Consider the following 24,092-nt stretch of genomic DNA (forward strand, 5'->3'; position numbering starts at 1 on the left):
GTACAAGGGGTTTTCGGGGACGCCCTACTGCTGGCAGTGTGATCCGACTGCAGTCAAAAGGACTTCTCCTTGCGATCGTGATCAGCATTTCATCTGCGAGAAGTCGTTGTTGCCAGATATTCCTGAAAAGATCCAGGGTCTCTGTCAACAGCCAGTGGAGGTGACGTGAATCAAATGACTAACTCCAGTCTCCCCTTCACTCTCACTCCCCGATCCTTTCAGGTTCCCCGCACAACCTCTCTGCCCCTCCCTCCTACTCCAATTCCTCCTCTTATCGCAACCATATTCTCCCCACCACACACCGACAAACCTCTCTCCCCGTCCAACCCCTTCTTTCCCTCCATTCCCCCGTCCCGCTCTCTCTACCTATCTTATTATTACCTCGTACTTCCTCCGCCCGCTTTCTTCTGCTCCCTCGACTTACCTCTTTCACCTCTCTCCCACTTCCGTACGCCTCTCTACACCACTCTCTTCCCTCACCGTTCACTCTAAACCCTGCATCTCCCCGATATTTCTCTCTCTCCTTTCCACCCACTCTCCCCATAATCCTGTGCCGTCTGTGACAGTGCAGCCGATCTGAATCCAGTGCCTACCCCTCTATTTCCCCATTGTCTCTTCGTCACTATCAACACTCCATCCTCTCAAACTACCTCCTCGCCCTCTCTGTCCCATTCTCCAACTGCTGAGGCGTCCCCATTCTCCCCACTACGCACCGACGAATCTCTGTCCCCACTGACCCCCTGCTTTGTGGCCATTTCCAATCCGTCCCGTTCTTCTCCACCCTCTATTGCCTCGCCCTTTCTCTGCCCGCTCTTTCTCCTCTCTCTCAGCCAACTCTCTCACTCTCTGCTACCTCTCTACCCCTCTCTCCCCCCACCCTCTCCATTCTCTCTGAATCCTCCGTCTCCATGATCTCTCTTTCTCTCTTTTTCCTTTCCACCCGCTCTCACCACAATCCTGTGTCATCTGCTTCTCGATAACCCAACCTTGGGTGAAAGTCTGTGCTCATTCCCTCTGTCTGTGCCGCTCTTGGGTTTATGCACCTCTGTAAGTTTGCAACACTGATCCAGGGAATAAAGTCACAAACTTCCCTCCCTCTGTACATAACCCTCGATTTCCTGCAATATCCCCGTAGAACTCCCTGCACACTCTTTCCAGGTCAGTGGCGTTTATTCTAAAGCAGAAAGCCTCACCGACGTCTTGTACCACTGCAGCGTGATTTCCCGACTCCTGTGCTCAGCGCCCTGACCGGTGAAGACCAGCGTGACAAGTGTCCTGTCTTATCGAATATTTTTAAGCAGAATCGCTATTTGATTTTTATTTTTTTATCTGAAATTTAGACGGCTTGGAATGTGTTCTTCTGCTGCATCAGAACTGCAAAAAAAGCTGTACAGTTAATGTAAATTACAAACATTAATAAACACCGCAAAAATGTCGAGTGTGTGCTTGTGCGTTCAGAGACCTGATGGCGCGGGGTGAGAAGATGTTCCTGAATCGTTGTGTTTCTGTGTTCAGGCTCCTGCGACTCCTCCCTGATGGTAGTAACGAGCAGAGAGCTTCTCCCGAGTGGGGAGAGTACTCAGTGATGGATGCCGCCTTCTCGGGGCATCGCCTCTTGACAATATCCGCGATGGTGGGGAGGGGTGTGACCGTCAGAGTGGCGGCTGAGGCTGGAACCCTCTGTAGCCCGTTACTATTCTGTGCGTTGCAGCATCCACACCAGGCGGCGATGCGGCTAGTCAGAAAGTTCCCCACCGAACATCCATAGAATTTTCCTCATCTTCACTGAGAGAGCACATCCCCTCAAACTCCTAAAGCTGTGATCACTTCTGAACCGAGACAGCTGTGGATGGTGTTGAACCCAAATGCAGAGTCAGGTCTGGAATCAATTCAGACTCAGATTCGAAATGAAAAAGACGGCACCAACCCAAACCAAAGACGACATCACAAGCAGTCGTACTGGAGACGGAACTCTTACGGTTTAGCACTGGTTTTACATTCTAGTCTTCTCAAAATGACTGGGCAGAGGGAAGCTACACATAATATCTAAATCGCGAGTGTGTGATGGGACGAGGAAAAAGAAGTTTCACTCTATGCCACTAACAGGGAAAGAGTGACGAGACACTGATGGAGGAGGTTTAATCAGGGCGGTGGGACAGTGTGGAGAAAGCTACACTCCGTCTCTGACCCCAGGAGTGTTTGATGTGATGTACTGGAGGGAGCGTTGTTCAGTGTATGACTGTCGGAGTCACCTACTCATAAAATTCTGGCATTAGGACAGATTTCAATGAGAAACAATTAGAAAGCAGTGCCACGAGGTTCTTTTATTTATTTGTTTGTTTGTTTGTTTGAACAGCGAGCAAGCGATGAAGCCGATTCATTAAGCAAGTGCAAGAAATTATGACGTTGATTGTTTTTTGCCAGTTAATCTATAGTTTGCTTCTTTATAATTGCACAGTTAGAGCAGTAGGGATGTCTGGCAAGAGAGTTGAATGTTTTCATTGCAGGCCATGGGACGGAAGAGAGAATCCAGTCATACTGACGACGTCACCTGTGAGAAGTGCATCCAGTTGGAGCTCTTCGCACTCGGCGAACACTAGGGGGCGCACATACTCCCGTCTGGAGGACGGTGCACTCCGCTCCACGTTACACAGCCACTTCATTTTCTCTCCAAGCGAGTAACCTCTCAGTTTACACCTGAACTGGAGTAGGTTGTTGTGCAGTCAGAAGTGATTTACTCTATTGGTATATCACAGCATTGTGGGTCGAAGTGTTTGTTCTGTTCGGTGATTTAAATTCACTGCTCTGCAGGAGCTCAGTTGGAGCTCCTGGCATTCGGCGAACACTAGGGGGCAGCACACCGCCCGACGTTGCACAGAACCTCATTTTCTCTCCAAGCGAGTAACTTCTCAGTTTACACCTGAACTGCAGTGGACATAACACCTCAGTGGGGGGGGGGGGGGGTTGCATTAAAAAGGGGGAATGGTGCGGATTAAACTACAGTTTCAGGGGAATGAAAACCGGGCTGGCATAACAGTTAGTGGAGTGGTTGTTGGGACAGATGTTGGTAATTCCTCTGACAAAGTCAGGAAGCAAAATGTTGAGTCTGCTGGGACTCATATTCTGAGTTGCGTACGTTTCAATGCAGGAAGTATTGTACGAAAGGCAGATGAGCTCAGGGTCGGGGCCAGCGACTGGAATTATGATATTGCAGTCATTAGTGGAAGCTGGTTGCAGGGCGGGCAGATCAGTTAGCTCAACATTCCGGATTTTGATTGAGGTGGAAAGAATTCAAGGGAGATGGGCGGCTTTAACTGTCACATCAGATGCATTGACAAACACAGGGGAAGAGAGGTTTAATGTGGCTGTTTCGCTCTGAGTCTGACTGACGGAGTCGTTGTGACAGCGCCTCACGTTTGTTTGAACCAGAACCAATCAGGGAAGTGGATTCATCAGCAAAGACTAAAACACAGGAGACAGGACCAACTGTTGATGGATTTGTTTTCAATGTATTTATTGTTTCATTCAATTAGAGCAGTAGGCCATGCCTGGCAGGAGAGTTGAATGCTCCTATTGCAGGACGTGGGACGGCAGGGAGACCTCAGTGTCTCTGACGACTTCACCTGTGATAAGTTCATCCTGATGCAGCTTCTCAGAATCGGCGTTAAGGGGTTGGAACTGGAACTGTATGAATTTGGGATCATTCGGGAAGCTGAGGGGATGATAGGGAGGACATATTGGGAGGAAGTTAGACCTAATGTACAGATCACAGGAAACTGGGTGACAGTCAGGATGATGAAAGGGGTTAAACAGCCAGACCTAGGTTAGAGTGCCCCCTGTGGCCAACCCCCTCAATAACAGGTCTACCAACTTGTATACTTTTGGATGGGGTGAGGGGTGAAATGACCAAGTAGAGGGAAGTATCTCAGGTCAGGTCTCTGGCACTGGTTTTGGCTCTGTGGTTCAGAAGGGAAGGGGGAGGGCGAGATGAGGAGAGGTGTGATGAGAGGGGATCATTTGTTAGGGAATGAGAAAAGACGTTCTGTGTGTGATAGAGGGATTACTGGATGGTGCTTTGCCTCCCGAGTGTCGGGGACACTACCACTCTGAGCGGGTCCTCAGCAATATATAAGTGGGAGGGTGAGCAGGCGAAGTTCGGTATGTGCTGATGTGGCCAGAAATAGGAAGGCAACACCTACTAACGCGTGGCTAAGGTGTCGAGGTATGAATGAGGGCTTCTGATAGTTGGAACATTGGGTTCTCTTCTAAGGAATGTGTGACCAGTGTATGAGGCCAGTTTCAATATAATCCCAGTTGAATTTTCATTCAATCTTACATGAATAGGCATAAATGCAGCCAGACGAAACAGTGTTACTCCAGGACCAAGGTGCAAAAAAAAAGCTTTAATATATAAGGCTTAAAATAGGCCACAACGCAGCTTGAGGCCCGGGGTCCACAGAATGCGACCGAAATCTGGATTCGACCCCACAGAGGCTGTCTTCTGCCGAGCGAACACCAGTGGGCGGCACATAAACCTGCTTGGAGGCCGCGCCACAGCGCCCCCACGTGGCGCAGCCCCTTCATTTTCTCCGCACCGAGCAAATCTCACCGTTTCCACCTGGACTGGACTAGAACTCATGTTCCAGCGGGAAGTTCTGTCATTAAAGAGGAGGAGGGGTGGGGATTGAATCAGAGATGCAGGGGATGAAAAACAGAATGCCAAAACAAATAGAGGAGTGTTTGCTGACGCAGATGTGGTTAAGACCACCGACAAAGTGAGGAAGGCAAAGATTGAGCCTGCAGGGAGTCATGTTCTGAGCTGCCCCTGTTTCAATGCAGGAAGTATTGTAGGAAAGACCAATGAGCTCAGGGCAAGGGTCAATGGCTGGAATTATGATAGTGTAGACATTAGTGAGACGGCGTTTCAGGGCTGGCAGGAGCGTCCGCTCAACATTCCCGGTATCGGGTGTATTAGTCGTGATGAAGCAGGAAGCATTCAAAGTCCAGGGGCGGCTTTACTGGTCGCATGAGATGCATTGACAAACTCAGGGAGAGAGGGGTTCATGTGCCTCTTTGACAGGGACGTTAATGTGCAGGGAACGCAGGGAGATGGTTGTTGTGCAGTCAGAAGTGATTTACTCATTGGCATATCACAATATTGTGGGCCGAAGGGTCTGTTCTGTTCGGTGATTTACGTTCACTGCTCTGCAAGAGGGGCAAAAGACAGATTTCAACTCATCGAGTGGGCAGACAATGGGGTGGGTTATATCACGGATTTTGACGATGGATTGTTAAACACGGAGTACTAGAACGTCACAAACAGCATAGGCAGTGAGCGAGCCACACAGCTGTCACTGTGACACCTACACACCCCTCACCATGACATGAACACAGCCCCGACCGGACGCTCAGCGACTCCAAACCGTGACACACGCACGCAACTCGCCGTGACGATCTGCGTTACAGGGTTGGAACTGGAACTGGATGAACTCGGGAATCATTCGGGAAGCCTAGGGGGTGACAGTGAGAACATATAGAGAGATAATTTCACCCAGGGTGTAGGTTACAGGAAACTGGGTGACAGACTGGAAGGAGAAAGGGGTTAAACAGCCAGAGGCAGTGCAGTGACCCCTTGTGGCCAACCCGCTCAATAACAGATAACCCCCTTGGATACATCTGGATGGGAGAAGAGAGGTGCAAATGACCAAGCAGGGACAAGTCTCACCGGTCAGGTCTCTGGCACTGAGTATGGTTCTGTGGCTCAGCAGGGAGGCAGGTGAAATCTGGTGAGTTTTATAGATAGGGTTCTCATTGTTAAGGGGACGGAAAAAAGATACTGTGGACGAGAACCAGATTCCTCGATGGTATGCGTTCGTTATCGTCACCAGTATATAGGAGGCAAAAGGGACGCTGTTCTCCAAACTTATGTGTGTGCAGGTGTGTCCAAAATTAGAAAATTAGAAACACACACACACACACACACACACACACACACACACACACACACACACACACACACACACACACACACACACACGCACGCACGCACGCACGCACGCACGCACGCACACATACACACACACACACACACACACACACACACACACACACACACACACACACACACACACGCACGCACGCACGCACGCACGCACACACACACACACACACACACTTATGCAGCTTGAGACAGCTTGGGCATTTTTAATGTCACTGCATTCTACAATTGTTCACAAAACAGATTGTATTCTGCGAGCGAACACTGGGGGGCAGCACGGACTCCTGCCCAGAGGCCGCGCCACACCTTCCCCACCTTGCTCAGATCCTTCATTTCCTTTCCCATGAACAATTTTCTCAGTTTATACCTGAAGTGGAATCGAACTAATATCCCAGCGGTAATGTTTGCCATTAGAAGGGGAGAGTGGTGGTATAAACTAGAGTTGCAGGGACATGTAAATAAGAACGCCATTACAGATAGTTGAGAGGTTGTTGGGACAGTTGTTGTCAAGACTTCTGAAAAAGTCAAGAAGCAAAAGGTTGAGCCTGCTGGGACTCATGTTCTGAGCTGCGTACGTTTCAATGCAGGAAGTATTGTTTGAAGGGCAGGTGCGCTCAGGTCAGGGGTCAACGCCTCTAAGCCTGACACGGTATATATTAGTGAGACTTGATTGCAGGTGGGACAGTACCGTTTGCATAAGCTATGAACGAGGCACACAACCCTCACTGTGACACGGAGATGTCCTTCAATGGGACACTGAAATTGTTTCGGCCGCAACCCACATCTGGCATTAACACGCCCCTCATCGTGACACTGACACACTGACAGGCTCTGCACCACAGCAGGATCTCACCACTCAAATATACCAACACAGAGTCAGGCACTGACCTGTAACACGAATACAGTCCTCCCCGTATGCATAACACCCTCCCTCTCCAAAACCGCTCCCCCATCCGTTAACCTACTCCTACACTATTCCCAGTCACCGTCATACAGACTGCAGTACACCACTCCCGTCTCCGTCACCCATCACTAGCCTGCAAGCAACCCCGTCTCCGTGACCCACATCCTCTCCTGCACACTTCGCCGTCTCCATCATCGCGTACGTACCCATCTCCCCATCTCCGTGATCCAGTCCACCCGCTAAACACCACCATCTACGTCGCCCACCCCCACTCTCCTCCTACTCTGTGTTACAGGCAATTGTGCGGAGTATGAGGGAGAGATGACGGCTTGTGTTTCACCTCCCCCCGTACCATGGCTATCGATCGCCAGGATCTGAATCTCTCCACAACTCTGTATGCACAGGCCGGTCATGTGGTTGAACACCATTTGCATCAGTGCCTGCAAACTCACCACCCTTTCCCTGGCCTCCTCTCTCCTCCCCTTCCTTCCTCTAACGGCAGCACACAGTCCGCTCACACACACACACGCACCATCCCCGAGAGTCACACACGATTCAAGACTACTGGAAAGCCGAAATGCTGGGTATTGGTGAGTGGGGAGACCGGAGGAGGGAGAGAGCTGCGCACTTTTGCTGACTCCAGTAGGGTGTGTTGCTGTGGTGCGGGAGGTACTTCACATGTCTGAGTACGGGAGAGTGATGGGATAATATTTAGGGAGTTTCGCTGGTTATCCGACCCCGGAACTGCGCCTTTGGACGGTGTGGACGGAGTTTCACTCTGTGTGTGACCCCGGAGTGTGTGTTGAAACAATATGGAGGGAGTTGCACTCTGTGTATGATCCCGGCGGTGGGTGATGGATCGTTGCGGAAGGAGCGTTACTCAGTGTATGTTTCCAGGAGTGTGTGATGAGATTGTATGGAGGGATTCTCACTCTGTCTGTGACTCCTGGCCATGGGTCAGTGGATTTCGGCGTTTAAACAGACTCCATTCAGAGATAGGGAGCAAGAAAATGGCGCCTCACACGTTCTGCTCCAACGGCTGAATCTGAACAACCTTTCTGTGGCCATACTCTCCTCCCCTTCCTTCCTCTTTTCACAGCACACCATTACTACTCTATGATTCTTTTTTTATTTGTAATATATTTTTTTATTCTTGGAAGGTCACTGTACAGAATAATAATGGATTACGTTTTCCTCCATTTTGCTTTTGTATCTTACCCCTAAACAAACCTCCCCTCACCCGCTCTCCACGAACATACAATGACAGCTAATTTATTTACAATACAACACTTCACAAATACAAGTACGGACATTTCACAGCCATACCCCCACACTACTTCAAGACGAAGTCCCACACACATCTACAACATCTCAGATGATCCAGAATACACTCATATTACAATTCATCAAACACCCTGTGAGGTAAACCATATGCGTGTTAAAAGGGAAGCAACTTCCCAAGTACAATCAAATGCCCTCAACTAGTAGGTAATTCCTTAAGACTCCCAAAATATGACAAGAAGGGCCCCCATTTCGAATAGAACTTGCTCACCGACGCCCTCAGAGTGAATTTAATCTTTTCTAATTTCAGAATAAAACGTTACGTCCTCTAACCAAGCAGCAGCAGATGGGGGAGTGGCAGATTTCCAGACCAGCAAGATTCTCCTACGGACCAAAAGCGATGTAAGTGAAATGATATCCGACTGGTTTGCATTTAAATCCAAAACATCAAATACAAATACAGCTATAAGCGGGCAAGGTCTCGGTGTAACCACAAAACCTCAGTGATAATTTTAAAACCTAGTGCCCGGTAGCCATCAAGCCGAGGGCAAGACCAAAATGCATGCACTAAACCAGCCGGAGAGAAGGAACACCTGTCACAGCCAGCGTCTGTCCCAGGATATATGTCAGCACGCCTGGTTTTACTTAAATGTACAGTGTAAAACTTTAAATTGTATGAGCGCGAGTCTAGCACATGATGACGAGGAATGAACCCTATTCAGTGCTTTTGCCCAATATCCCTCAGCCAGATCTACACCAAGGTCATCCTCCCAGCTAGTCGTAGTTTGCTTTAGATTTTGAACACCCAAAGACATCAGCTGCGAGTATCGTACAGAGATCAACCCTTTATTATTAAAGCTATGAGTGAGTTTGTCCCACAACATAGCAGGTGGTAGATCAGGAAAAGAGGAAACATTTTCCTTGGCAACGTGGAGAATCTGCAGGTATTAAAAAAATAATGATTATGCGGAAGGCCATATGTTCTGCACAGGTTATCAAAACTATTAAATATATTTTCAGTGCACAAATCCTTAATGCACATAAGACCATTCAAACCCCATTGTCTAAAAAGTGAATCGAGTGTGGAGGGAAGAAATAGATGGTTTCTATGAACGGGGCCCAAAACTGAACTGATGTGAACGTACAGTGGCAGCGAAATTGACTACACATTTTGAGGGTGGAGAGCACGACAGGGTCAGATGTGAATTGAGAGGATTTCAATGGGAATTTTCTATGACCCCTCTCCTAACAACTTGAAATAATGTAGTTGACTTAAGTGCAATAGAAAGAGGCTCAACTGCAATTGCAAAAAGATTCTATGATTCTTAAGTGGGTGAGTGAGCGGCTCGACGTCCTGGTCCATATATGTAGGAATGAAATCGGTATGTACGGGGAGGTGGTTCTGCAGAGTGAGGTCAGGGATTTAGCTATTAAATTAAAGGACAGGACCACCACCCGTCCCAGTGTGCCCAGACACAGGAAGACCATATCGTTCAGCACGTGGCTCAAGCTGCGGTGCCGGTGGGAGGGCTTCAGAAAATTCATTGTGTTTATTCCAAGGAACGTGAAATTTCTACAGAAGAGATAGAAGACGGTTTACACGTAAACTACAAAACACAGTCAGAACAGACAAGACAACTTGTCTAAGTGAGGCTTTATGGGTGGAAATATAGAAACATAGAAAACTTACAACACAATACATGCCCAGCCCACAAAGTTGCGCCCAACATGTCCCTACCTTAGAAATTACAAGGCTTGCACATAGCTCTCTATTTTTCTAAGCTCCATGCACCTATACAAAAGTCTCTTAAAAGTGAATATTGTATCCGCCTCCACCAGCATTGGCGGCAGCCCATCCCACACTCTCACCACTCTCTGCGTCTAACACTTACCCCTGATATCTCCTCTGTACCTACTCCCCAGCACCTTAAACCCGTGTCCTCTTGTGGCAAACATTTCAACCCTGGAAAAAGCCTCTGATTATCCACACTATCAATGCCTCTCATCATCTTATACACCTCCATCAGGTGACCTCTGACCATCCGTCGCTCCAAGGAGAAAAGGTCGAGTTTACTCAACCTATTCTCATCGGGCATGCTCCCCAATCCAGTCAACATCTTTGTAAATCTCCTCTGCAATCTTGCTATGGCTTCCATATCCTTTCTTCAGTGAGGAAACAACAACTGAGCGCAGTACTCGGCGCGGTCTGGCCAGGGTCCTATATAGCTGCAACATTACCTCTGTGCACCGAAATTCAGTTCCATGAATTAAATCCAATACACCATGCGCCTTCTTAACCACAGAGTCATCCTGCGCAGCTGCTTTGAGCGTCCTATGGACTCGGACGCAAAGATCATCGCCAAAGTCTCAGTAACCTCCTCCCTTACTTCCCAGAGTAGCCTTGGGTACATCTCATCCGGTCCCGGCGACTTATCCAACCTGATGATTTCCAACAGCTCTAGCACATCCTTTTTCTTAATATCCACAATCTCAAGCTATTCAGTCTGCTGCAAGTCGTCACTACTATCACCAAGATCCTTTTCCATAGTGAATACTGAAGCAAAGTATTCATTAAGTACTTCTGCTACTTCCTGCGGTTACATGCACACCTTTCCACTGCCTCACTTGATACGTCCTATTCTTTCACGTCTTATCCTCCTGTTCCTCATGTACTTGTAGAATGCCTAGGGGTTTTCCTTAATCCTGCCACCAAAACTTTGCATGGCCACTTCTGGCTCTCATATTTTCCCCCTTACGCTCCTTACAGTTTGCCTTATAATCTTCTAGATATCTAACATTACCTAGCCCTCTGAAACATTTGTAAATTTCTCTTTTCTTTTTGACAGAGTTTCACCTCTCTCTGATCACTTCCGAACGAGACTACCAGACTCTTGGGGAACAATATCTTGGGAGATGAACAGGACCAGGTGCCAATATCGACTAAAAGGCCTTGAGTTGTATTCGACCCTTGAATCCAGGACAATCGCGAATTCCCTTCGGGACCTCTGCCAGGCCACCTGTCTCAGGAATGCGTGCATCCTCAACCACAACAGCTCTATCCCCGAAAGCAAATTATTCTGCCGACGTTGACCAGCAGGAAAGGTGAGGTAAAATCCCTCATTCCCCCTAATCTCAACTACAACAGCTCTGTCCACAAAAGCAAATTAATCCGCCAACTGTTGACCAGCATGAAAAGTGAGTTAACATCCCTCATTACCCCGCTCCTAATCTCGAGTGAGTGAGAGAGAGAGAGAGAGAGAGAGAGAGAGAGAGAGAGAGAGAGAGAGAGAGAGGGGTGGGGAGGGAGGGAGAGAGAGAGAGAGAGAGAGAGAGAGAGAGAGAGAGAGAGAGAGAGAGAGAGAGAGAGAGAGAGAGAGAGAGGAGGGAGAGCGGACAAGAACCACTGAACCGTCCGAACAAACAAGACTGGGGTCAGAGACAGTGTGAAACTCGGTGCACATTGTCCCATCACACAGCCACAGGGTCAGACCCAGATGGAAGATCCCTCCCCCTCACACACTCTTGGGGTCAGGCACAGAGTGAAACTTGCTCCATACCGTCCCATAACACATTCCCGGGGTCAGACAAGGTGAAGCTCCCTCCACAAACCGCTTGAACCCCATTCTCAAAGGAGAAAGAGAGAGACATACAGAGAGAGACAGAGAGAGGGGAGAGAGACAAAGGGAGAGAGAGAGAGAGAGAGAGGAGAGAGAGAGAGAGAGAGAGAGAGAGAGAGAGAGAGAGAGAGAGAGAGAGAGAGAGAGAGAGAGAGAGAGAGAGAGAGAGAGGCTTTTTCAGTCTCCGATCTGGTGGTGTGTCTTGGGTTGGTGTGGTGGGCGTCATACCTATTGTCTGACCCCAAAAGACTAATCTTCTGCAGATTTATCGAGGATGCAACTATGAAAATGGACAGGGTTGTGTACCTGAACTTTCAGAAAGCCTTTGATAGGGTCCATAGGAGATTAGTGGACAAAATTAGAGCACATGGTATTGGGGGTTGAGTACAAACATGGATAGAAAATTGGTTGGCTGACAGAAAACAAAGAGTAGGGATTAACAAGTCATTTTCGGAATGGCAGGTGGTGACTAGTGGGGTACCGCAAGGCTTGGTACTGGGACCGCAGCTATATTCAATAAACATTAATGATTCAGGTGAAGGGATTAAAAGTAGCATTAGCAAATTTGCAGATGACACAAAGCATGGTGGCAGTGTGAAATATGAGGAGGATGTTAGGAGAATGCAGGGTGATTTGGACAGGTTGGTTGAGTGGGCAGATGCATGGCAGATGCAGTTTAACGTGGATAAATATGAGGTTATCCATTTTAATGGCAAGAACAGGAAGGCAGATTACTATCTGTATGGTGTCAAGTTAGGAAAAGGGGAAGTAAATCGAGATCTAGGTGTCCTTGTTTATCAGACATTGAAAGTAAGCATTCAGGTACAGCAGAGAGTGAAGAAAGCTAATGGCATGTTGGCCTTCATACCAAGAGGAATTGAGTAGAGGAGCAAAGAGATCCTTCTGCAGTTGCCCAGGGCCCGGGTGAGAACACACCGAGAGTATTGTGTTCAGTTTTCGTCTCGAAATTTGAGGAAGGACTTTCTTGCTATTGAGGGAGCGTAGGTTCACGAGGTTGATACCCGGGTTTGCGGGACTGTCAGGTGTTGAAAGATTGGAGTGACTGGGCTTGTATACACAGGAAATTAGAAGGATGAGAGGGGATTTGATTGAAACATATAAGATTATTAAGGGATTGGACACGCTTGATGCGGGAAACATGTCGCCGATGATGGGGGAGTGCAGAACCAAAGGCCACAGTTTAAAAATAAGGAGTCGGCCATTTAGAACGGAGTTGAGGAAAAACTTTTTCACCCAGCGAGTTGTGGATCTATGCAGTGCTCTGCCTCAGAAGGCAGTGTAGGCCAATTCTCTGGATGCTTTCAAGAAAGAGTTAAATAAAAGTCTTAAAAATAGCTGAGGCAAGGGATATGGGAAGAAGGCAGGAACGAGGTACTGATTGTGGATGATCAGCCACGATCACAGTGAATGGCGGTGCTGTCTCGAAGGGACGAATGGCCTACTCCGGCACCTGTTGTCTATTGACTATTGTCTGTTTCTAAAGGAATAGATTATAGGAGCAGGGGTGTGATGTTGAGGCTCTATAAGGCACTGGTAATACTCACTTGGAGTACTGTGTTCAGTTTTAAACTCCTTATTTAAGAAAGGATGCGCTGACGTTGGAGAGAGTTCAGAAAAAAATGACTAGAATGAGCCCGGGAATGAGAGGGTTAACGTATGAAGAACAGTTGATCGCTCTTGGACTGTACTCCAGGGAGTTTAGAAGAATGAGGGGGGACCTCACAGAAACATTTCGACTGTTGAAAGGCATGGACAGAGAGGATGTGGCAAAGTGGTTTCCCAAGGTGGGAGGGGGGGTTCTTATTTTGTTTTTCAGCCAGAGGGTGGTGAACCTCTGGAATTTGTTATCACGGGCGGCAGTGCAGGGCAAGCCATTGGGTGTATTTAAGGCAGAGATTGATAAGTATCTGAGTAGCCAGGGCATCAAAGGTTATGGTGAGAAGGCGGGGGAAGTGGGACGAAATGGATGAATGGATCAGATCATGTAAAATAAATCGCGGAGCAGACACGAAAGGCCGAATGGCCGACCTCTGCTACTTTGTCTTATGGTCTTATGGTCTTAAGTGCATCCAGCTGCAGCTTCTAACACTCCGCGTTGAGGAGTTAGAGATGGAACAGGATGAACTCAGGGTCATTCGGGAAGCCGAGGGTGTGATAGAGAGGACATATTTGGAGAAGGTTAACCTGCACTGTAATTCGAAAACAATCGAAAACATCACCCCGTATGCATAACACCCTCCTTCGGCAAAATGTCTGCCCAACTCCGTCAAACTCTCTGTTTCCTGCACTACTCCCCGTCTCCAGTACACCACTCCCGTCTCCGTCAACCATCCCTGCGTTCCAAGAAACCCCGTCTCCGTGACCCAAACCCCCTCCTGTACACTTCGCCGTCTCCATCATCCCGTACGTACATATACGCCCCTTCTCCATCTCGGTGATACACTCCACCCGCTAAACGCTCCCCATCTACGTCGTCCCTCCACTCTCCTCCCACTCTGTGACACAGGCAATTGTGCGGAGTATGATGGAGAGATGATGGCTGGTGTTTCACCTCCCACCGTCCCATGGATATCGATCGCCAGGATCTGAATCTCTCCACAACTCTGCATGCACAGGCCGGTCATGTGCTTCCGCACCACTTGCATCAGTGTCTGCATTCTCACCACCCTTTCCCTGGCCTCCTCTCTCCTCCGCTTCCTTCCTCTAACGGCAGCACACAATCCGCTCACACACACACACCATCTCCGAGAGACTCACACAGTTCAAGACTACTGGAAAGCCGAAAATCTAGGTATTGGTGAGTGGGGAGAACGGAGGAGGGAGAGGGTTTCGTACTTTTGCTGACTCCGGTAGGGTGTGCTGTGATGGTGCGGGAGGTACTTCACATGTCTGACCCCGGGAGAGATATGGGATAATATTTAGAGAGCTTCGCTGGTTATCTGACCTTGGGAGTGTGTGTTGGGACGGTGTGGACGGAGCTTCACTCCGTGTAAGATTTCCGAGTGTCTGTTGGGACAATGTGGAGGGAGCTACACTCTGTGTTTGACCACGGCAGTGTGCCATGGATCGTTGCGGAGGGAGCGTTAATCAGTGTATGTTTCCAGGAGTGTGCAATGGGATTGTATGGAGGAATTCTTGCTCTGTCTCTGAGTACTAGTCGTGGGTCAATGGATTTCGGCGTTTAAGCAGACTCCAATCCTAGATAGGGAGCAAAATATGGTAACTCACATGTTCAGCTCCAACGGCTGCAATCTGAACACCCTTTCTGTGGCCACAATCTCCTCCCCTTCCTTTCCCTTTTCTCAGCACACCATTCCTTCTCTATGATTCTTAAGTGAGTATGTGAGCAGCATATATGTACAAATGGGAAGCTGGTTTTGCAAAGTGAGGTCAGGGATTTAGCTATTAAATTAAAGGAGAGGACCACTACCCGCCCCAGTGTGCCCAGATATATGACAACCATACAGTTTAGCACGAGCTGTGGGTGGGAGGGCTCCGAAAATTGGAATCATAGAATTTTTCTCCATGGAAGTTGGGATTTGTATAGAAGAGATGGAAAACGGTTTACACATAAACTAGAGGAGAACTGATATCCCAGCGGGAAGGTTTGTCAGGACTGTGCATGAGAGTTTTTGGAGAGTTGCTGAACTTGAGTTGTGGACATTACTGAGAATTGGGTGTAGGAGGAGCAAGCAGGACAGCACGATCTTTCGGGTTTCCCTATTTTTAGTCGTGAGAAAGAGGAAGAAATTGAAGGATGAGGGGTGACATTACTAGTTTGAGAAATTTTTACTGCAGTGGACAGTCAGGGCAGGCGAGAAAATTCGACTAAGTGAGGCTTTACGGGTGGAAATGATGAATAAGAAATTTATGGCAATGTTGCAACATAGAACATAGAATAGAACGACCCATTACAGGCCCTTCAGCCCACAATGCTGTGCCGACCCTTAAACAATGCCCCCCATATAAACCCCACTTTAAATTCTCCCATACACCTGTCTAGTAGTCTCTTAACTTTCACTAGTGTATCTGCCTGCACCACTGACTCAGGCAGTGCATTCCACGCACCAACCACTCAATGAGTGAAAAAAAATACCTTCCTCTAATATCCCCCTTGAACTTCCCACCCGTTGCCTTAAAGCCATGTCCTCTTGTATTGAGCAGTGGTGCCCTGGGGAAGAGGCGCTGGCTGTCCACTCTGTCTATTCCTCTTAATATCTTGTGCACCTCTATTATGTCTCCTCTCATCCTCCTTCTCTCCAGAGAGTAAAACCCTAGCTCCCTTAATCTCTGATCATAATGGGTACTCTCTAAACCAGGCAGCATCCTGGTAAATCTCCTCTGTACCCTTTCCAATGCTTCCACATTCTTCCTATAGTGAGGCGACCAGACTGGACTCAATAATCCAAGTGTGGCCTAACCAGGGTTTTATAGAGCTGCATCTCCACATCGCGACTCTAAAACTCTACCTCTCGACTTATGAAAGCTTACACCCCATAGGCTTTCTTATCTACACTATCTATCTGTGAGGCAACTTTCAGGTATCTGTGGACACGTACCCACAGATCCCTCTGCTCCTCTCCACTACCAAGTATCCTCCCATTTGTACTCTGCCTTTGAGTTTGTCCTTCCAAATTATACCACCTCACATTTCCCCGAGGTGAACGCATCTGCCACTTTTCACTGGGAAATGAATAATCAAGCGTATACGTCCAATCGGAAGGACAGACAGGTGGGCAGAGGGGTCGGGGTGGCTCTGCTGGTGAGGACTGAAATTCAGTCCCTTGCGAGATGTGACATAGAAACAGGCGATGTAGAGTCAGTATGGATAGAACTGAGAAATTGTAAGGGCAATTTGTCATCACCTTTGTTCCTGATGTTTCTAACATTGTCGTACACGCACTTTAGCCCTTCTACCTAACTACCTTTACAACCTTTATTCTGTTTCGCTTTCCTCAAATGCTAGATCTGGCTTTACTCCATGCACTGTACTTGCAGCTCTCGCATGACCTCTATCCTTCCCCACCTCACCATCTGCGCGAACACTCTGGTTCCCATCCCCCTGCAAATCTAGTTTAAAACCCCCCGGTGCAGTACTAGCAAACATTCGCGCAAGGATGTTAGCCCCCACCAGTTCAGGTGCAACCCGTCCCGTCGGTACAAGCCCCACCTTCCCTGGAACTGGGCCCAATTGTCCAGAAACATGAAGCCATCTTTCTTCCACAAACTCCTTAGCCACGTATTCAGCTGCATTAGTTCCTGTTTTTGGCCTTACTAGTACGTGGCACGGGTTGCAATACTGAGATTGCAACCATGGAGGTCCTGTCCTTCATCTTTGCACCCAACTCCCTAAACGGCCGCAGGGGTGATTTACTCATTCTGTCTATTCCCTTTCCCCCTGCTAACAGTCGCCCAGCTACCTGCCTCCTGACATTTCGGGGTAAATGTCTCCCTGTAACACCTGTTTATTTCTGCCTCTGCCTCCCGAATGATCCGAAGTTTCCCCAGCCCCAGCTCCAGTTCCCTAACTTGGTTTGTCAGGAGCTGCAGCTGGATGCACCTTTTGCAGGTGTAGTCATCAGGCACATTTGTGCTCGCCCGGACTCCCACATCCTGCTAACGGTTGCACTCGACTGCCCTAACTGCTGCCTCCATTACCTACTCCTAAAAATAATTAGATTAATTAAAGGAGATTATCCGGCCTTACCTCACTGGGAGCAAGCTAGTCCTCAGCATCTGCTCGCCAAAGCCTCTGGAGCCAATGCCTTCCTACCCTGTCTCCCTCCACTACGTCCCCCGCTCTGTTAATCTGCTCGCTTTTTAAACTCTCCCACTGCCTCACGGGCCGACATTCACGCGCTTGCGCAGTCGTGCCCGGTTCAAGCAGCCGAAGTCATGCTTTGGAGATATGATGTGGTGGCCATTACAGAGACTTGGATGGCTCAGAGACAGGAATGGATACTTCAATTGCCGACCGTTAGATGTTTCAGAAATACGGGGGGGGGGGGTGCAAAAGAGGTGCGGGCGTGGCACTGTCGATCAGAGATAGTGACACAGCTGCAGGAAAGGTGGACACCATTGAGGAATTATCTCGGAGATTCTTAGGGTGAAGATTGGGAGCAGGAAAGTTTCAATAACTTTACTGGGTGTTTTTTATATATATAGGCCGCCAAATTGTAACAAGAATATCGAGGAGCAGATAGGGAAACAAATCCTGTAAAGGAATGATAATAACAGAGTAGTCCCGATGGGAGATATGAATTTCCCAAATATCTATTGGCATTTCCCTAGAGCAAGAGGTTTAGATGGGTTGGAGTCTGTTAGGTGTGTTCAGGAAGGTTTCTGCACAGAATATGTAGATAAGCCTGCAGGACGAGAATCTTCTTGATTTGTTATTGGAAAATTAACCTGGTCAGGTGTTAGATCCCAGTGAGATCTCACTATGGAAAAGGATCTTGTTGATCGTTGTGACGACTTGCAGCAGACTTAAAAGCTTGAGCACGTAGATATTAAAAAAGAGGATGTGCTGGAGATTTTGGAAAGCATCATTTGGATAAGTCGTTGGGACCCAATTGATTGTACCCAAGGCTACTCTGGGAAGTAAGGGAGGAGGTTACTGAGACTTTGGCGATGATCTTTGCATCATCAATGGGGACGGGCGAGGGTCCGGAAAATTGGTGGGTTGCGGACATTGTTCCTTTATTCCAGAAAGGGAATAGATGCAGCCCAGGAAATTCCAGACCAGCGATTCCTACCTCAGTGGTTGGTAAGTTGATGGAGAAGATCCTAAGAGGCAGGATTTATGCACATTTGGGGAGCTATAATATGTTTAGCAACAGACAGCATAACTTTGTCAAGGGCAGGACGTGTCTTATGAGCTTGACAGGAGCCCATGGAATTACGGGAAAGTTACATACGTAGATAGAGCGTTGGCTGATTGGCAGGAAACAGAGAGTGTGAATAAAGGGATCCCATTCTGGTATGCTGCCGGTTACCTTTGGTGTTCAACAGGGCTCTGTGTTGTGGCCGCTACTTTTTACGTTGTATAGCACCGATTTGGATTAGGTAATAGATTGCTATCTGGCAAAGTTTGCTCATGATTCAAAATGGGTGGAGGGGCAGGTAGTGTTGAGGAAACAGAGAGTCTGCAGAGAGACGGATAGATTGCGAGAACGGGAAAAGAAGTGGCAAATGAAATACAATGTTGGAAAGTGCACGGTCATGCACTTTGGTAGAAGAAAGCTTGCACAGAGATTTAGGCCAGTTAGAAGAGGGTGCTGAACGATGGCAGATTGAGTTTAATGCTGATAAATGTGAGGAGCTACATTTTGGTAGGAATAATCCAAATAGGACAGACATGGGAAATGGTAGGGCATTGAAGAATGCAGTATAACAAGTGATCTAGGAATAATGGTGTATAGCTCCCTGAAGGTGGAATCTCATGTGGATAGGGTGGTGAAGAAAACTTTTGGTATGATGACCTTTATAAATCAGACCATTGAGTATAGGAATTGGGATGTAATGTTAAAATTGTACAAGGCATTGGTATGGCCGAATTTGGATTATTGTGTACAGTTCTGGTTACCGAATTATAGGAAAGATGTCAACAAAATAGAGAGAGAGTACAGAGAAGGTTTACTAGAATGTTACCTGTGTTTCAGCACCTAAGTTACAGGGAAAGGCTGATCAAGTTAGCTCTTTAGTCTTTGGAGCGTAGAAGGTTGAGGGGGGACTTGATAGAGGTATTTAAAATTATGAGGGGGATAGATCGAGTTGACGTGGATAGGCTTTTTCCATTGAGAGTAGGGGAGATCCAAACAAGAGGAAATTAGTTGAAAGTTAAGGGGCAAAAGTTTAAGGGTAACACAAGCGGAATTTCTTTACTCAGAGAGTGGTAGCTGTGTGGAAAGAGCTTCTAGTAGAAGTGGTAGAGGTAGGTTCGGTATTGTCATTTAAATTAAAATTCGATATGTATATAGATAGGAAAGGAAGGGAGGCTTATGGGTTGAGTGTGGGCCAGTGGGATGGGTGTGTGTAAGCGTCAGCACGGACTAGAAGAGCCGAGATGGCCTTTTTCTCTGCTGTAATTGTTGTATGGTTATATGGTTAAATAAACGGGCAGAATATAATTTAAATAAGGAGAGAATTCAATATTCTGAGATTTAACTGGACTTGGGGGTCCTCGTGCTGGATACCCTTAATGTTAACCTTCAGTTTGAATCGTTGGTGATGAATGCGAATGCAATGTTGACATTTATTTCTAGAGGAATAGAGTACAGGATCAAGGATGCGATGTTGAAGCTCTATAAGGCACCGGTAAGACCTCACCTGGAGCACTGTGTGCAGTTTTGGGCTCCTTATTTAAGAAAGGATGTTTGGACGTTGGAGAGGGTTCAGAGAGGATTCGCTAGAATGAATCCGGGAATGAGAGGGTTAACATATGAGGAACGCTTGACCGCTTTGGACTGTACTCCTCGCAGTTTAAATGAATGAGGGGGGGGGGGACAGATAGAAATATTTCTAATGTTAAAAGGCATGAACAGAGTTGATGTGGCAAAGTCGTTTCCCATGGTGGGGGAGTCCAGTACGAAAAGACATGACTTAAGGATTGAATGGCGCCCATTCAGAACAGAGATGCGAAGATTTTATTTCATCATCCAGAGGGTGGTGAATCTGTGGAATTTGTTGCCACGGGCGGCAGTGGATTTCAAGTAATTGGGTGCATTTAAGGCAGAGATTGATAGTTATCTAAGTTGCCAGAGCATCAAAGCATAAGGTGAGAATGCGGGGGAGTGGGACTAAATGAGGGAATGGATCAGCTCATGATAAAATGGCGGAGCAGATTCGGTGGGCCGAATGGCCGACTTCTGCTCCATTGTCTGATGGATGCAAAATTGGGCTGAGAAGTGGCAGATTGCGTTCAACCCAGGTCAGTGGGAGGTGGTTCATTTGTGTAGGTTTAATATAACGGCAGAATATATTACTAAGGGTAAACCTTGCAGTGTGGAAAATCAGAGGGATGTTGGAGTCCGAGTCCATCAGACACTCAGAGCGGCTGCGCAGTTTGACTCTGTGTTTAAGAATACGATGCATTGGTAATCATCAACGGTGGAATTGAGATCAACAGCGAGAGGTAATGTTACAGCCCTATAGCACACCGGTCTGAACCCCCCCCCCCCCCCACCCCGAAGAACTGTGCTCAGTTCTGGTCAACAAACTACAGGAATAATGTGGAACCTATAGGAATGGTACAGAGGAGATTTACAAGGATTTTGCCTGGATTGTGGATCATGCCATCTAGTAATAGTTTCGGTGAACTCGCAGTTCTCTCCTTGCAGGGACGGAGGATGTGAGGTGACCTGAAAGAGGTGTATAAATGATGAGAGGCATTGATCGTGTGGATAGTTAGAGACAACGCCACCAACATTACTCTCTTCGGCAAGGTTATTCACAGCTTCTTGTACATTATCATGCAAACCGCCATTTAGCTGAACGCAATCAAACTGCTCAGAGAGGTGTTCGCGGGTTCCACATCATTCCCCAGTGTAGTCTGCAAACTGGACCTTGTCAAAAGCCTTGTTAAATTCCATGAAAGTCACATCTACTATCCGTGCGTGATCTACCTTCCCCGGTCAAATCAGACCGACAACTCTCCCTGGGTCTCACGTCATCCGATACCTCCCTCCACTTCGATATTCCAAGCTCCCAATCTCCTCCGCTTTTCCCTCTCTCACCACTCCAGTTCATGTCCGTCTCTCCCAACCTTCCATCTCCTAGGGTGTCTACCATCTGGGCTATTCTTAAAGGACATGTCTATGTTTATTACACATACCAATACAAAAAAAAAATAGCTCCTACACAATCAAATCAGCTGTTCATCTCTCCCTGGGTCCCACATCATTACTCCCGAAGGATTTACCCTGTTTTACCGAATTGGACTGTAAAAGAATCCATGCCGGGGTCAAACAGAAATAAAGACACAGACTTCGGTGTACGGTTAAACCTTGAATAGGTGATCACGTTGTCTTACGACTCCGCCAATGTCAGGTTATGTTTTAAATTTATACAGTGAATTTTGGGCAATAGCCAACAGCCAAAAATATTCAGTGAGCGATTTCAAGAAGCACTTGTTAGATATCAGACAGTCTACGAATGCTTCTGGTCGGTGTACAAAATTAGAACTGCGCGTCTGCAGTCAGTTCCTCTTTTACCAAAACAGTGTTGAACAAAAGTTAACATTACCTCATTCTTGGTATGAAATGCTGCTAGCTTTTGTCAACTTGCACAAGCAAGGCAGCCTCTGCATCTTATCATGTGACCTTCATGAACTCAATCTTCAGCCAGTACAGCTTGGTAAAAGCATTTGCTTTTTTCACTTTCAGACAAAGTAACTTATCATGAGAACGTAGGATTTAGAAGCAAAACTAGACCATTTGTCTCATTTAGTCTGCTGCACCATTTCATAGTGCCTGATGCGATTTACCTCTCAGCCTCAATCCCCTCCCTTCTTCCAGTATTCCTTCAAGCCCAGACCAATCAAGAACCTCTGCCATAAATATAAAAAAAATGAAAGCTTTGGCCTCCACGGCCGCCGGTGGCAAATAAATCCACAGATTCACCACACTCTGGCTAAAGTAATTTCTCCTTGTCTTTGTTCTAAAAGGACGCGCCGCTCTTCTAAGTCTTTGCCCTCTGGTCTTCGACTCCCCCACCATAGAATCTATCCTCTCCACACCCACTCGATCAAGGAATTTAAATATTCAATAGATTTCAATGGGGTCACCCTTCTTCCTTCTAAATTCCAGTGAGTGCAGGCCTAGAGATATCCACCACTTCTCATATGACGCCCTTCAATCATGGAATCATGTTTGTGAACCTCGTTTGAACCCTCTCCACTTTGAGCAACATATTTCTAAGATAAGAGGCACAAAACTGTTCACAATACTCCACGTGAGGTCTCACCAGTGCTTTATAAAATCTCAGCATCACACCTTTCCGTTTATAATCGAGTCGAAATGCTGACATGCATTTGCCCTCCTCACCACAGACTCAACCTGAGAAGGTTACATCATCGACACAACATTGTGGGCTGAGGTGCCGGGAATGTGCTGTACATTTCTATGTTCAACCTGTAAATTAACCTTCGGGAAATCGCCACAAGGACATTAAATTCCCCTTGAATCTCTGGTTTTTGTGTTTTATCTCCATTTAGAAAATAGTCAACCCTTTCATTTTCTCCCAAAGTGCATGACCATACATATTTCAACACAGCAGTACATCTGCCATTACTTTGCCCTGTCCAAGCCCTTCTGTAGCATGTCTACTTCCTCAAAACTACCTGCCTCTCCACTTATCCACATATCGTCTGCAAACTGTGGAGCCACGTTCATGGAGCTACAAACACGGACCGTAAGATCCCTCTGCTCATCGACACTGTCTTGTCTTTAATAGTGTGCTATATCTTTCTATTTGTCCGGGTTGAACTCATCTGCCATTTCTCCAACCATATCTGCAAGGGATTTCAGCAGAGCAGCAATTGCTTTCGTTTCCAGGAAAAAATGAGGAAGGTGCAGGACATGTGTATTCCAAAAATGAAGAAGTTCTCAGTACTCAAGAAGTATTCAATTTTGGCCGAAAGGGGAACTCAGAGCTCTTGTAAAAGCTAAAGAAGGGGATTACAAGAAAATATAAATTAGTGGGAATGTAATCATCCGTTCAGCTCGCGGCTTCATCCGGGTGATGCTAGCCCCCGGCCTGAGAAATTTACGAAATCTCGTTTGGGTGGATGCTATACGATGTTTAGAAACAGTACACAATATGAGAGTAAACGATTGAGCTTTAAATTTGTATCTTAACTATATGGTTAGTAAAGCAACATAAAAAAGAAATGGGCACATTCTTATGAAACAGTCTAATATTCCAACGTTGGAGTTCATAGTGTCGTCCATTTGTTCCCGTCGACCTCTCCCGAGCGTAGGCGACCCTCGGATCCACTCTCCTCAGACCGCTCCGTCCAGAGGTCATAAAATCATAGACACACAGAATGCCTAGATCACAATACAGGCCCATCGGCCGACAAACTGTGAGAACATGTCCTTAGCTCCGAACCATCCAGCCCTTTTACAGAATGGACTTCTAAATTACCTAGGCTGACCAATAGCTCTCTATTTTCCTGAGCTCCATGTACCTGTCCAGGAGACTGTTAAAAGTGGCTGTCGTATCGGGCTCCACCACCGTGTCCGGCAGCGCATTACGCGCACTTACCACTCTC

The 24,092-nt window shown here is 47.2% G+C and overlaps 1 protein-coding gene across 2 annotated transcripts in view; it reads left to right on the forward strand.

Annotated features, from left to right (window-relative positions):
- Positions 1–7,400: 7,400 nt before the first annotated feature.
- Positions 7,401–24,092, forward strand: part of LOC140721932 (oxidized low-density lipoprotein receptor 1-like) — an 803,232-nt gene continuing 786,540 nt past the window's right edge. For both annotated transcript variants that reach the window (XM_073036750.1, XM_073036752.1), the window contains exons 1-3: positions 7,401–7,492; positions 8,494–8,585; positions 11,030–11,285. The gene's annotated coding sequence lies outside the window, so the exon portion shown is untranslated. The remainder of the gene's footprint in view (positions 7,493–8,493; positions 8,586–11,029; positions 11,286–24,092) is intronic.

This window comes from Hemitrygon akajei, unplaced genomic scaffold, assembly GCF_048418815.1.
Source record: "Hemitrygon akajei unplaced genomic scaffold, sHemAka1.3 Scf000065, whole genome shotgun sequence".
Taxonomy (NCBI): domain Eukaryota; kingdom Metazoa; phylum Chordata; class Chondrichthyes; order Myliobatiformes; family Dasyatidae; genus Hemitrygon; species Hemitrygon akajei.